Genomic DNA, 15,060 nt, shown 5'->3' on the forward strand with positions numbered 1-15,060 from the left:
AATTCGACTCCTCAGAATTCCCCACTGTTAACCATTTGATCCTTCTTGACTCTTCTTCATGTGTTTATAAACACAAACACAGAGAAAAATACAGTGGCTCCTTTTCACATAGGTGGGATTGTGACACATATGTGTTTTATTTCTCCACTTAATAATATATCATCAAGAATTCTCTGGTGGTCCATTATTAAGACTTGGCACTTTTACTGCTAAGGGCCTGGGTTCTATCCATGGTTGGGGATCATAACCACCTTCTTGGCTGGGTGCTACTGTTTTCCCCTCTTAAAACTGACAGTGATGGGGAGTTTAAGTGACTTGCTCTTACACAGTTGGTGAGAAGCCAAACTAGGATTGAAATTTCGACCTCAGTCTTTGTGAGCATCCTTTGCTATCACATATCTGCTGTGGACATCCTTGTGCGTCTTGTCTTGTAGTTCTTCCACAGGGAACCTTGTCAGCAGTTGCACCAGAAAAGCTTAACTTTTGCATCACCACCTCTTAGACTCCCCTGGAAACTGAAGCAGTCTCCCTGATTACTGGACTGCTGGTTGTCTCATAGGGCACATGGCTTCAGCTGCTCCAGTTGACTTGTGCTGGAAAGGGACCCTCAACTCCATTCCAGATGCTATATCTGCCCTAGCTCCAGCCCCTAGGCTATCTTCCTCTCTACCTCCAAACACGTCCTCTTAAACACTAGTAGGTCTGGCCCAGCATCTGTCACCCTGCTCAGATAAGCAGGCCCCGCCTGGTACCTTCTGCCTAAAAATTTACAGCCACGAATGATGTAGATTTTCCCTCCCTTCTGCTGCTACAGCAAATAGGAAGTCTTTGAGGGGTCAGCATCCAGCATCCACCTTTCCTCCTCAGTCTCCCTGTTAGGCAGGAGCAGGCAGCAAGGGCCTGATACCAGGGAAACCTCTCCTCCCCTTCTGGGCCGTCACTATGGAAACAGATGTTCTTCAGGGGATATATCCCTCTCCTGTCTATTTCCCTTCACCTTCTGGGGGCTCTATCCCTCTCACTTCCCTCTTGTCTATCTTCCTATCATTAAAACCTTTTCCTGCACATGTGAAAATGTGGGTCCCAAGCCCATGGTCTTCAGTCTTCCCCCGTAAAGAACAGGACTTCGACGCAAGGGTGAACTGCTCTGAGGGTGATGGACATAGACACGGATGTTGGTGTCTGCTGCTAACGGGGTAGGGGGAACGTCTCCGTCAGATGTTTGAAGCTGGTGCCTCTGATTCTGGATCTTTAGAAACTAAAGGCTCTGCCAGGCACAGAGTGAGTGGCTCTGAGGTGTTAGGACAAAAGGCCCCCAAACCTATACTCCCCACCTCCCCCTGCCCTCAGTTCTCCCTGGTGTGGCTGCATCTCTGGACCCTGCTTGTGGTCACACCCTTGATGAAGCTGGTCCCCCTCATCTGTCAGGGTACAGGTTTCATTTTCTGACCTGGCTGCCTTGTCATTTAGTTGCTAAATCATGTCCAACTCTTTGAGACCTCATGGACTGTAGCACGCAAGGCTTCCCTATCCTTCACCATCTCCCAGAGCTTGCTCACACTCATGTCCATTGAATTGCCCCTCCAATACGAGGGCAGATAAAGCAAGTAAAACTCAGGAGTTGCCATGACACCAGCCATGGAGATGCCACGGTCTCAGGGTAAGTCTCATGGTCTCAGGGTGGTTTCCCACAGGCCTGCTGACCTCACCCCCGTTCCACCCCAGATCCTCTGAGTCTGAGTCTCTGGGTGCTGCCCACAATGTGTTTTAAGAAGTCCCCCGGCCCCCAGGGAAGTGTGATGCATGCTCAAGTGTGAGAACCGTTCTTCTGTGTGTGGCTCCTCATTCTCTCTCCTGGACGGAAAGAGTGTCCACTTTCCTCACAAGACTAAGGGTTTTCTGTGGTTTGTCATTTGAAGCAACATGGTCAACCCCTGTTAGCCTATGCTCAATCTGTTCTGGGCCATGAACCAAACATTTCTATCCTTTGTTTGGAGAAGCCAGGTGTCCGCCCAAGAAAAGAAGGAAGTGTTGTCCCTCTTGGGGGTACTATTGTTTCATGAGGCCAAGAAAACTAACAGTGGAGTCTCGGGATTTGGGGAGAGGAAGAATTTGAGGGAGGCAGCAGTTTTCCGGGTTTTCTGGAAACTGGCATGTTGAGCGGGTCCCCTTGTTGCAGAAAGGGGGACTACACTTCTTAATCCTTCACGTACCACTCATGCTGAAGTCAGATTTCTAGTAACCACAGTCTCCTAGAATTCAGACATGGCTGGAGTAGGAGCCAGAATCATGAGGGCCCTTGAAAGCTATTTGTAAAAGTTGGTCTTTATCCTCAGAATGATGGAGGAGCTTTCAGGCATGGGAACGACATGCTCAGATCTGAATGTAGGGGACAGCTCTGGCTCCCTTGCAAAGAACAGATTGGAGTGTGGCAGGATGGGGTCAGAAGAGTGAATATTCAGAAACCAGTCAGGGACACAGGTGAGGCAGAATGGCAGCTTGACTCAGGGTATTGGCTGGGGAGATGGTCAGATTCTTGAGATAATGTATACAGAGGAAGGTGAGGGGCACGGAAAGAACACACTTACATACCATGTACTCTCTGTGAGTCACTTGACATTTAAAGCTTATAGCAGCAACCTTATGTGATTTGTACTATTAGGTGAAAGTTTGAAAATTCAGTTGTTGAGTCATGTCTGACTCTGCAACCCCATGGACTGTAGCCAGCCAGGTTCCTCTGTCTGTGAGATTTCCCAGGCAAGAATACTAGAGTGGGCTGTCATTTCTTTCTCCAGGGGATCTTCCCAACCCAGGGATTGAACCAGTGTCTCCTGCATTGCAGGTGACTTCTTTACTGCTGAGCCACCAGAGGAGCCCCAAGAGTATCAATAGCAGTTCATACATTTATTAACTAACCCAATTTGATGTGATGTGTTTACCTAGGGAAACTGCTAAGTACTATTATAATCCTCATCTTTTTTTTTTTAGGTTCTTTTTTTAAAATTAATTTTTTTAATTGGAGGATAATTGCTTTACAGAATTTTGTTGTTTTCTGTCAAACCTCAACATGAATCAGCCATCAGTTCAGTTCAGTTCAATCACTCAGTCGTGTCTGACTCTTTGCTACCCCATGAACCACAGCACGCCAGGCCTCCCTGTCTATCACCAACTCCCGGAGTTTACCCAAACTCATGTCCATTGAGTTGGTGATGCCATCCAACCATCTCATCCTCTGTCGTCCCCTTCTCCTCCTGCCCTCGATCTTTCCCAACATCAGGGTCTTTTCAAATGAGTCAGCTCTTTGCATCAAGTGGCCAAAATATTGGAGTTTCAGTTTCAACATCAGTCCTTCCAATGAACACCCAGGACTGATCTCCTATAGGATGGACTGGTTGGATCTCCTTGCAGTCCAAGGGACTCTCAAGAGTCTTCTCCAACACCACAGTTCAAAAGAATCAATTCTTCTGCGTTCAGCTTTCTTTATAGTCCATCTCTCACATCCATACATGACTACTGGAAAAACCACAGCCTTGACATAGCCAGACCTTTGTTGACAAAGTAATGTCTCTGCTTTTTAATAAGCTGTCTAGGTTGGTAATAACTTTCCTTCCAAGGAGTAAGCATCTTTTAATTTCATGGCTTCAATCGCCATCTGCAGTGATTTTGGAGCCCAGAAAAATAAAGTCAGCCACTATTTCCACTGTTTCCCATCTATTTGCCATGAAGTGATGGGACCGGATGCCATGATCTTAGTTTTCTGAATGTTGAGCTTTAAGCCAACTTGTTCACTCTTCTCTTTCACTTTCATCAAGAGGCTCTTTAGTTCTTCTTCACTTTCTGCCATAAGGGTGGTGTCTTCTGCATATCTGAGGTTATTGATATTTCTTTCCAGCAATCTTGATTCCAGCTTGTGCTTCAATCAGCCATAGGTAAACATATATCCCCTCCCTTTTGAAACTCCCTCCCATCTTCCTCCCCATCCCACCCCTCTAGGTTGATACAGAGCACCTACCTGTATAATCCTCATCTTATAGTTACACAAACTGAGGCACAGAGAGGTGAAATAACATGCTCAGAGAGTTTCTGATTGCATGAAGATACTAGCGGGGGGCGGGGGAGGAAAGAGTAAAGAGAAGCACTTTACTTTCTGACATGAACACTGTTAGATATCCATACTATTTCCTAAAACGGGGAACCTGGGGGGAGAAGCAAACGTTTTAGAGGGAAGATCACGAGCTCTCCAGCCTTATCTCCTTAATGTTCTCTTTTTACAGAAGACACTGTGGTGCAACCTAAGCATTTTTATCAGAAAGGTCATGATGAAAAAATATTCAGGTATTGGGAGGTGGTGAGATCCGGTGATGTGGATTACTTTTAAGGCTCTTGGGCTAAGTCTATCTTTGAGATTCTGATCCCTAAGTCATGAAAGGTAAAACCTTTATCTTTTCATTAGTAGCCTTTACCTCAGAGCATTTAACTCTCTCTTTCTCTCTTTTTTTTTAATGTAAACCTGCTTCTTTAGAGAAGGATTCCTCACCCAAGAGATGAGCATGAATCAGGAAATATGTGTTTAGGCAGTTTCTAAAAATCTGTAGTTTAAGCCAAGAGACCAGAAAGGTTTCTGTCTCCTAGGTAAACAGCAATTAAATGGTATATTAAAATGTATATTACATACCCAATTGGTGCATGGAGTAATTATGTATTTTAGGAATATTTTAAAACACGTGTTCTGCCTCCCTCAGCACTGTTTCAATCCATCAAGTAACTGTATACTTAGAACATGTGTTCTGCATAGTAAGAGTCGTTTTATAAACCTCTCATTAAAGGGAACCAAACGAAAAGGCATCAGCTACAGCCCATTTTTCAGAAGTGTTTATGCCAACCAAATGTAGACAAAGGAAAACAAAACCGTAGAGGCAAGTCATGGACCACAGAACTTCTGTCACTAGCTGTAGAGACTCAGCAGAGAACCTGGGCCGGGAAGAGCAGAGGTCAGGACTCACTGGAACACCTTCGGAAGTGAGGCTAGAAGACGTTGATAAAGAAAACCAGGGGAAGTGTTAGAGCCCAAGCACAGGTTTTTTTCCCCAAGGGGAAACTTCACACGCCCCCGAAGAGAATGAAAAGCAGGTGTTCTCCTGGCTGGTTGGCAACTGAGACGCAGTGGGCCAAGGTCCAACTCTGTGGGGTGTGCTGAGTTTGCCAAGACGCTGGAGCTGGCCAGGTGAGCTGGGCACCCGTGTAGGTGGAGGTGGGAGGTCACAACAGGAGAAGGAGTGGCAGGAGCCCCCTCTGAAACCCGTGGCCTGGGGCCAGTGGGATGCCCACACCGGCCATGGCCTCACCACCGCCCTTAAGGACACAGCAGCACGCAGAGCACTTTCCTTTCCTGGATTTCAGTCCCTGCTTAGTATTTGTAAAGTGCTGTTTGCATGTTAACTCTTTCCAGCTGTAAGGGAGCAAGGGTGTACTGAACATGCCTTTTTCCAAGTCTGAAAGCCATTAAATAGAAGGCACCAGGGCTTCTTCTAACTCAGTGGATTTGGTGGTTAAGGGAAGTTATGAACTCTCTGAGCCAAGGTGGCATCAACTATAACTGAAAGGCCCGAAGAGCTGTTACCCAGGAGAGGAGAGGAGCTTAGGAACTTGGGATCCCACATGGAAGGACTACTGCGGGTGGAAATAAACATGGAAAATTAGGTACATCAGGCAAAGAAGAGAGAGATCACAAAGAGGGTGGCGGTGGTGGGAGGGGGGTGGGGGGAGGAGCCAAAGAGAAGTATTGGAGTGGCAAAAAAATTTGTTCAGCCTTTTCCAGCTTATGGGAAAACCCAAACGAACTTTTTGGCCAACCCAATAATAATAGGAGGGAAATTTTGAAATGCAAACGGGAGAAATGGAAAAGTAAAACCTTCAAAGGAAAAGTCAGGCCATGTCAAAATATAGGCTTTTATGTGTGTTTGTGTGTGAAGTCGCTTCAGTCGCGTAAGACTCTGTGACCCTATGGATAGTCTCCCCCCCAGGCTCCTCTGTCCATGGGATTCTCCAGGTAAGAATAATGGAGTGCATTGCCATGCCCTCCTCCAGGGGATCTTCCCAACCCAGGGATCAAAACCATGTTTCTCACATCTCCTGCATTGGCAGGAGAGTTCTTTACCACTAGTGTCACCTGAGAAACCCATGGGCTTTCATGGGATTGATCAATGATTTGCTTGTTTTAGGGCTTTCCTTGTGGCTCAGATGGTAGAGAATCTGCCTGCAGTGCGGGGGACATGTGTTTGATCCCCGGGTTGGGAACCCCTGGAGGGCATGGCAACCCACTCTAGTATTCTTGCCTGGAGAATCCGCAGGGACAGAGGAGCCTGGCAGGCTACAGTCCATGGGGTAGCAAAGAGTTGGACACGATTAAGCACACAGCACATTGCATGTTTTAAGTTCACTAGTGGTAGAGACAACATTTTTTTCTCCATGTAAAAAGAGAATTCCCTCTGCCAGAGAAGATGGCAGCATCCCTCTTATTTTAATTGTGATATTATAACAGCTCACAGCAGTGGTTATTATCTATGAACCGGGGAATCCTTTTGACATTATTTTTGGACCCAGTCCTAATCAGTTTTAAAGTATGACACATTCTTCTAATGTTTAATATCTAAAGTCATTGATGCTACTGGATGAGGAAGGAAATGAGCTGCATGAAATGCCTGAGTGGGTCTTGGCAAGGTCTTACTTGAAGTCTTAAGAAATAACTGTGTCCTCAGAACCTGCAGCAGGTAAGGCTGCTAAGTGGCCTTGGACTTTGCAACGAGTCACATATTCATTACCATTCATGTTGTTGCTGCTGCATTGGATAGGGGAGTGCTCACCCCATTTCTTCATCTAATAGCCCTCATCTATTGGGCACATACTATGTACAAGCATTGCCATGGATGTGTCACATTCATCCTGCCAGATCCCGACAGCATCTGGACAAGGTAGAACTTTATCGGCTTCACTTCACAGCATGGGAAATCTATCATGATCTTGGCCCCGTAAATGACTGTGCTTCAGTACTGCCTGTTTAGCTACCCAGAGGTGGTGTCTTTGCTGAATGCTGTTTTATGTGCTCATTCTTTACAGGACCAGCTTGTCATCTATCCAGACTGAATTTCTGGCACGGTGTAAGTGGGTCTGCAGGGTGGTGGCCAAAAGGAGATCAAAGGAGCCCTAGGGCATCAGATCCAGGACAGCCCACTCGCCAGGGTCCACTTGGTCATCTGCCACATGACAAAACATGCTAGGTGCTATAGTGGTCATGAGAGAAGCCTTACGTCCAAGGAGCTTATGGCTTGTTCAGGACGTGAGTCGCGAAAAATCGGTCCATCAATCCACCATAGTTTTTTTGTTTTGTTTTCTGGCCTCCTGGCATGCTGGGATCTTAGGTCCTCAACCAGAAATCAAACCTGTGCCTCCTGCATTGGAAGTGCAGAGTCTTACCCACTGGACAGCCAGGCAAGTCCAAATCTACCACTGATTTTTGAGCATTTATTCAACTCTGTGCTGGAGAAGACCTGATCTAGGCCCTGGAATAGAGCAGTGAGCAAAACACTGTTAGCAAAACAGACAAAAATCCCTGCCCTCCTGGAGCTTATAGTCTAACGGGGCCAATAGAAAAATAATTGAAATGTAGAGCTTGTTAGACAGCAAGAAGGAAAAGAGCACTATAAAGAGGGAAAGAGCCTTGAAATTTTTTTTTTCAAACTTCTTATTTTGTATTGGGGGGTAGTTGATTAACAATGTTGTGGTAGTTTTAGGTGAACAGTGAAGGGACTGAGACATATAGATATACACATATATATATATATCTATATGTGCATCCATTCTCCCTAAAACCTTCCTCCCATCCAGACTGGCAGGCAACATTGAGCAGAATTCCATGTGCTATACAACAAGTCTTTGCTGGTTATCCATTTTAAGCATAGTAGTGTGTACATGATCTTCCCAAAGTCCTTAACTGTCTCTTTCCCCTGGCAACCATACGTTTTCCTAAGTCTTTGAGTCTCTTTCTGTTTTCTAAGTAAGTTCATTTGTATCATGTCTTTTTGGATTCCACATATAAGGGATGTCATATGACATTTCTCCTTCTCTGTCTGACTTACTTCACTCAGTATGACACCCCCTAGGTCCAACCATGTTGTCACAGATGGCATTATTTCATTGTTTTTAATGGAGCCTTGGAATTGACAGAGGGTTTTGCACTTTTAAACAGTGTGGTCTGGAAAGGCCTCGGTGAAGACGTGACAACGAGTAGAGACTGGAAGGAAGCAAGGTCATGAGCTGGGGGAAGGGATCCAGGTGGAGGGAATGGAAACTGCAGAGACACTGGGATGGGACAGTGCCATGTGGAGCTGGAGCAGAGGACACAAGGGAGAGGGCGACAGAGTGGGAACTGGGTTCCAGGAGGAAAGGAGGCAAGGGACGGGGCTAGAGGAAGGAGGAGGGCTTTATAGACCATTTTTAAAGAACTGTGGGTTTCTCTGGTGGCCCAGACAGTAAATACTCTGCCTGCAATGTCGGAGACCTGGGTTCGATCCCTAGGTTGGGAAGATCCCCTGGAGAAGGGAACAGCTACCCACTGCAGTATTCTTGCCTGGAGAATTCCATGCACAGAGGAGCCTGGCAGACTACAGTCCATGGGGTCACAAAGAGTTGGACACGACAGAGCAACTTTCACTTCACTTAAGAACTATGGTAAGAATCACCAAGAAGAAATTGAAAGCTTCTGAGTAGAAGAGGAAAAGATTCTAATTTTTTAATCAGCTCAGTGTGTTGAAAACAGCATGTATAGTTCTTAGCAGAGAAAAGAATAGTGCCAAAAGTCCCTCCTTCCCCTTTTCCCCACCATTTAACTCATCACTCAAGTTTAATGATTCTGCCTCCATTTCGGTTTTGCCACTCTCTCTCTGCTACTGACCTCTTGCAGAACCTCATCGTCCTTCAGTGGGAGTGATGCCAAGGATCTCCTTGCTGCTAATCTCTTACCCACCAAGCCTTCCTCCACATCACTGCCAGTGGAATTGCCTCAAAAATGCAGATCTGATACTATCATTTTTCAGGACAGTTTTAATGTGCCAGATGCTGGGGAGATTGAAACATGATAAAGAGATGACCTTTGCTCCTGAGGAACTCACAGTCAAGTGAGACACACACAAGAGCAGCGACCCGCAGCACCAGCTGACATGTACCACCTCAGAGCGGGGCACCAGTCTCTGCTAATCACAAGGGGGGTGTAGAAGTCCTTAGGAAACAGAACAACATGACACCATGCCTGGGCATTCACAGATGAGAAAAAAATTCTCCTCTGGAAAAGAAAAGAGCACTTGAGGTTCAGAGAATAACCGGGTCCATTCATTTCAGTCCAGGAAGGAAGACATGCTGACCCTGCTAGCACACTAGATGGGACTCCATCTCTCAGGAGTGGACTCACATTAGCCCAACTCATACTGACTGACATAAACATTTCAATTTGAATTTTTAAAAAAAGTATAGCTTTTTTTTTTTACAGCAGTTTTAGATTTGGAGCAAAATTGAATAGAAGGTATAGAGAGTTCTTGTATACCTTCTGAGTCCATTATACATACTGCCTCCCCTATATAAAAATCCTGCACCAGAGTGATACATTTGTCACAATCTTTGAACACATACTGACAAATCATAATCACCCAAAGTAGTCCCTAATTTACCCTAGGGTTCACTCTTGGTATTCTACATTTTATAGGTTTTGACAAATATGTGATGGCGTGTATTATACAGCATATCATATAATATTATATATACAGTATCATACAGGGTAATTTCACTGTCTTAAAATCTTCCGCGTTCCACTTATTCATCCTTCTCGCCTACAATCCCCAATCGCTGGCAACCACTGACGTTTTTATTGTCTCCGTAGTTTTGCCTTTTCTAGAGTTGAAGTCACACAGTATGTTGCTTTTCCAGGGTTCCTTCTTTCACTTAATAATACGCATTTGTTTCCTCCATGTCTTTCCATGGATGGAATGAGCTTTGATAGCTCATTTCTTTTTAACACCAGATAATACTCCTTATCTGAATATACCACAATTTTTTTTATCCATTTACCTACTAAAGGATATCTTGGTTGCTTCCAAGTTTGGACAATTATGAATAAAACTGCTATAAACATTTCCGTGCAAGTTTTTGGGTGGACATATGTTTTCTGCTCATTTGGGTAAATATCAAGATTGCTTGATCATATGGTAAGAATATCCTTAGCTTTATAAGAAACTGCCCAACTGTCTTCCAAAACAGCTGTACTATTTTACATTCCCACCAGAAATGAAGGAGAGTTCCTGTTGCTCCTCGACCTTACCAGCATTTGGTGGTGTTCAACTTGAATTTGAAATAAAAAATGTGGGGAATTCCTTGGTGGTCCAGTGGTTAGGACTTAGCAATCTCACTGCCAGGGTCCAGGGTTTGATCCCTGGAGAGGGAACTAAGATCCTACAAGTTGTGCAGCACAGCCAAAAAAAAAAAAAAAAAATGAAATAAGAAATCTGAATACATTACAAGCTGACGGTAGTCTCGTGTTTGCCAGTTGGATTTCTCTCCTTAGACACAAAACTGCGTAGGAAGCCATACAAAAACCAGCAAGTTGCTTGGTAAACAGGAAGGCTGAACCAGAGGAATTACCAGAATCCTCTTAATGTCTGGCATCAGTCCTAGTGTCCTGTGTCCTCCAAACAACTCTCTAGGACTTTGTGAGCTGGAAAAGAGATGTTATTTTTTTCATTGGTTCATTAATTCTCCCACTGATTGTGACTTTCTATACAAAATATCAGACCTGGGGCCATTCCTTCTCTTGTAGGCAAAGAAGGAACCATTTTTGTGCCATGGACCTCTTCAACTATCTAGAATAGCCTACAGAACCCCTTTCTTGGATCCCTTTTTGGAATAATGATTTTAAATGCATAAGATAAAATGAATGGGATTATAAAGGAAATCCAATACACATAGCAACATGTAAATTGTGATTTAATAATACACATTTCTTTATTAAAATATTAATTAACCTGATCTAATGGTGAGTTTAATAGCTATTGTAATTTTGAAAAGATAATGAGTGTTAAAGCAGAGGAACCAGAGACCAAATTGCCAACATCCATTGGATCATCAAAAAAGCGAGAGAATTCCCAAAAAAACATCTACTTCTGCTTTATTGACTATGCCAAAGCCTTTGACTGTGTGGATCAAAACAAAGTGTGGAAAATTCTTAAAGAGATGGGAATACCAGACCACCTTACCTGCCTCCTAAGAAATTTGTATGCAGGTCAAGAAGCAACAATTAGAACTGGACATGGAACAACGGACTGGTTTAAATAGGGAAAGGAGTACATCAAGACTGTATATTGTCACTCTACTTATTTAACTTATATGCAGAGTACATCATGAGAAATGCTGGACTTTCATCTAAGCACAAGCTGGAATCAAGATTGTCAGGAGAAATATCAATAACCTCAGATATGCATATGACATCACCCTTATGGCAGAAAGTAAAGAACTAAAGAGCCTCTTGATGAAAGTGAAAGAGTGAAAAAGCTGGGTTAAAACTCAACATTCAGAAAACTAAGATCATGGCATCTGGTCCCATCACTTCATGGCAAATAGATGGGAAGACAATGGAAACAATGACAGACTTTATTTTCTTGAGCTCCAAAATCACTGCAGATGGTGACTGCAGCCATGAAATTGAAAGACGCTTACTCCTTGGAAGAAAAGTTATGACCAACCTAGACAGCATATTAAAAAGCAGAGACAATACTTTGCCAACAAAGGTCCATCTAGTCAAAGCTTTGGTTTTTCCAGTAGTCATGTATGGATGTGAGAGTTGGACTATAAAGAAAGCTGAGTGCCGAAGAATTGATGCTTTTGAACTGTGGTGTTGCAGACTCTTGAGAGTCCCTTGGACTGCAAAGAGATCCAACCAGTCAATTCTAAAGGAAATCAGTCCTGAATATTCTTTGGAAGGACTGACACTGAAGCTGAAACTCCAATACTTTGGCCACCTGATGTGAAGAACTGACTCATTTGAAAAGACCCTGATGCTGGGAAAGATTGAAGGTGGGAGGAGAAGGGGACGACAGAGGATGAGATGGTTGGATAGCATCATGGACTCAATGGCCATAAGTTTGAGTAAACTCCAGGAGCTGGTGATGGACAGGAAGGCCTGGCATGCTGTAGTCCATGGGGTCGCAGAGTTGGACATGACTGAGTGACTGAACCGAACTGAACTGAAGACATATGCAGCAGTTTTTATATGATTTGAAAATATCTGAAGTTTCTACTGCTGACAAAGTCATAGTTCTTGGTATTATTGCTGTATTGGTTGTTTACATTTAAAATGGAATGGAATGCTAAATTTCAATTATACATTAAGGAAAAGAGATATGTTAACTTTTTCCCACTCATGTTCATGGAGCCCCTGACTTTTTCCCTCAGGCCTCCAGTTTGAGAACCACTGCTTTAAGCATATTTTGCCTGCGTCTGCTTCCCTGATAGCTCAGTTGGTAAAGAATCCGCCTGCAATGCAGGAGACCCCAGTTAGATCCCTGGATCTGGAAGATTCCCCTGGAGAAGGGATAGACTACCCACTCCAGTATTCTTGGGCTTCCCTTGTAGCTCAGCTGGTAAAGAATCTGCCCGCAATGCAGGAGACCTGGGTTTGATCCCTGGGTTAAGAAGATCCCCTGGAGAAAAGAAAGGCTACCCACTCCAGTATTCTGGCCTGGAGAATTCCATGGACTGTATAGTCAATGGGGTAGCAAAGAGTTGGACACAACTGAGTGACTTTCACTTTCACTTTTCTTTGCCTGTATCTGTTGTACATGGTTTTTATCATTGAATTGTCTCCTGTTTCCAAGTCCTGTTTGCACAGGAGCTTCTCTTCCAGGAAGCCTTCTCAGGTTCATCTGAGCAGGTTCCTTCCCTGTGATTCCTTCCCAAGCACCACGAGCTTCTTCCTTCTCATTCTGCCCACAGTTATAGCATCCTATTTGTGTGTTTTCCCTTTTTAAAAATATTAAATCTGGGACTTCCCTGGTGGTCCAGTGGTTACTCTGCAATGCAGAGGATGCAGGTTCCACCCCTGGTCAGGGAACTAAGATCCCACATGCCCCAGGGCAGCTGAGCCTGTTTGCTGCAACTAGAGAGTCCACATAACACAGCAAAGGTCCTGCACGTACCACAACTAAGATCTGACACAGCCAAATAAATATAAATAAATGAATAAATGTGTTTTTAAATTAAATGTAACTTTTTTCCTGATAATATAAATAATATGGGTTCATTGGAACAATTTTGAACATTACATAAAAGGGCAAGGGAGACAATGAAAATCACCCAGACACCCGTTCTTTGAGATAACCACTGCTCATATTGTTTTTGTTTAGTTGCTAAACAATTGTATCTGACTCCTTTGCAACTCCAAGGAACACCAGACTCCTCCATCCATGGGATTTCCCAGACAAGAGTACTAGAGTGGGTTGCCATTTCCTTCTCCAGGGGATCTTCCCCACCAGGGATAGAACCCTCATCTCCTATAGTGGCAGGCGGATTCTTTACCATCTGAGCCACCAGGAAAGCCCACTGTTCATATTAGGTTAGAATAAATTCTCCTTGGTCCCTGTATGATGTCTTGGTATGTGTTGGTCTCCCCTGCTAGAATGTAGCCCTACAGGTTGGGGAGGGTGGGAGGGGAAGAAACTTGTTGGTGTTAAAGGAAAAATAAACTCTGAGGGCCCAGGAGTTGAGCATTGAACGGATTTTTTTTTTCCTCTCCCAAGAGAGCCTGATCTATGGGGGACGAGAGTGGGAAAATTTGTCCTTTAAAAGCAAAAATCCTGCTCATCATCTCTGTCCGATATTAATAAGCTAATCAGTGCTGGGTTTGTTGGTTGGGCAAATACTGGGCTCTGTGGGGTGCCCACCCTGGGCTTCGGGGTCCAGCTGCCTTCTATGGCACTCAGGTCTATCAGCGGCTGGGCGGCCGTTTCAGGCACCATAATTGGTGTCTGCTCTCCCCCGGGGACCTGGCGTATAGGGGATGCTCAGTAAATGTCTGCTGAATCTTTATTCCCCATTATTCCCTCCATGTTCCACTTTGTGATAATGTTTGAAACCCCTCCTTCATCTCTTTGACAGTGTCCACTCCTAGTTCTCTTAAGTAGCTGACTTCCCTTCTTTCATCTCTGAGAGACCTCCTTAAGTTTTTCTATACCTCAGTGGTGATTTCATACCATTTTTCATTCATTTGAAAAATGAATGAAAATTTGTCAGTGATGTCTATTTACTTGGTTTTAGTCCTTCTCCCCAACTAGAATAACAACTCATTGAGAGCAGAGATAGGGCTCCTCCAGTCACATGTCCATCTCCCAGGAAACAATTTGTGGTCTATCACAGGTGCCCAGTAAACACTTATTGATGGAACTTAAAATGAATGATTAAGTAATTTCTCAGACCAAATCCTCCTTCTCATCATAGGCTAGAAGACTTTCCTGGTGGGTCTGGGTATTAGTGTTCATGTCCATTTCTTTTCTTTTTTGGCTGCTCTGGCTCTTCACTGTGGCATGAGAAGACTTCTCTAGTTTCAGCACGCAGGCCTAATTGCCCCACGTCGTGTGGGATCTTAGTTCCCTGACCAGGAATCGAACCTGTGTCTCCAGCATTGGAATGTGGATTCTTCACCACTGGACCACCAGGGAAGTTCCACATGTCCATTCTCATTGCAGAAAACCAATCTGCACTAATGTTTGCCTAAGCCCTTCCACTTTCTTGGGTCCTCTTCAACACAGGTGTTCTAATAATTCAGTGTTGGTTTTGTGCTCACGACACATTTTCAATTCCTGAAATTTGGTTGTGCACTTGAAGAAATTTAAAGATTCAGAACAAGACTAAAGAAGTAAACAGTGATTACAAAACAATGTCTTATAGTAATTATAAAATTATCTATGGTTCCCGTGGTGGGATCAACATTTTACCTCCCTGACAATACATCTACATACATCTATC

The sequence above is a fragment of the Dama dama genome, chromosome 11 (assembly GCF_033118175.1).
Source record: "Dama dama isolate Ldn47 chromosome 11, ASM3311817v1, whole genome shotgun sequence".
Lineage (NCBI taxonomy): Eukaryota > Metazoa > Chordata > Mammalia > Artiodactyla > Cervidae > Dama > Dama dama.